Below are 1,405 nucleotides of genomic sequence, written 5' to 3'. Positions count from 1 at the left end.
GTGAACTTTAGGATGGTAAGTAATGTGTTGCCTTTTCCCCATTCCCACAACAAGTTACTCTATTAGACCTCAGTATCTGATATTTTTCTCTTTTCAGTGGTTTCCCAAGCTATTTACTGGTGATTACCTTGCAAATTACATGACCGGAGTAGAGGCAACTAAGGTTAAAGTATATAATTCATGCTACCATGATAATGATCTAGAAGTCTTCCTAAAGGCGGTGAAGGATGGGTGGGCAATCGTCACAAGGGGTTGGACAAAAGTTGTTCGTGCCTATGGCATGCAGGAAGGCACATTATGGGCATTTTGCTTCTTCAACACCATCGGCAGTCAAAATAATTTACACCTGTCTCTTCACCTTTACCACCTGTGAATGTTGTGGTTCATCATAGTTAACTGATGTCTAATCCTGTAATTACTGAACATATTGTACTGACAATTTTATTTATGGATTCGTTATTGAACCATTGTGCTGAGAATTTGAATTGCATGTTTCATATTTCAAAATTTCCAATTCAAATAATAAATTTTAGGCAAAAATAAAAATATAGAAGAGTGAATAAAATAATGTGCATAGGGTTAGAAAGAAAACAACATGTGCGATGAAAAAAAGAGAACAGACGGTTCTTTGACGTGAAAGTTTGCGATGACCGGCGGACACACACATGATTTCGTCCCATAATGCGTGTGCGATTCATGGTAATACGACAAATGCCTCAAACCAGTGTGCGTGTGTAATAGCAATACCAATCGCACACGGTTATGAAAATGGACACAATGGCATTAGTAGAGGCACCACACACATTTTACATTCTTGAACCGTGTGCGATAACGTACCTATCACAAACATATCAGCAGATTAAATGTTGATGTCCACCTTTTTCACATGACTATAGCGGTGTAATCTTTTGGGATATCTCTCTGATCAGAAACGTAACGTCGAGATGTAATGTGTGGGACTGGGGCTAAACAACAATTGCACAATGATGTAGTACACCACTCTTTTATAATATCTTATAACATCCAATATACTCACATATTAGATGAATTAACATCTTATATTATGGGTCAGAAGGAGTTTATTGCATTCTTACAAATTATCGATTGATTAACTGTTGCTGTATCCATGGGTTAGAGTTAGATTGAGATAGTTAGGGCTCAAATAGCCCTAAAGTATATCCAAACATGAGGGCTGGTTTGAGCTAGTTGCATCTAACCCACCCAAAAACACTATACAACCCAAGAGGTGCTAATTGGAGCTAGTTCTCCTATTTTATTTATTGTCAGTCTAACCCTGTCATCCAAACACCTCTTTGGATGGAGTTAGTTCAGGGTTAGTCTAAGCTAGAAACTAACTCTAACCTCTAGCTAAGTTGAGTATCCAAACAGGGATGTGTTGTTGTTG

The sequence above is a fragment of the Triticum dicoccoides genome, chromosome 7A, assembly GCF_002162155.2.
Source record: "Triticum dicoccoides isolate Atlit2015 ecotype Zavitan chromosome 7A, WEW_v2.0, whole genome shotgun sequence".
NCBI lineage: Eukaryota > Viridiplantae > Streptophyta > Magnoliopsida > Poales > Poaceae > Triticum > Triticum dicoccoides.
The sequence above is the reverse complement of the archived record's forward strand: the minus strand, read 5'-3'. Positions refer to the sequence as shown.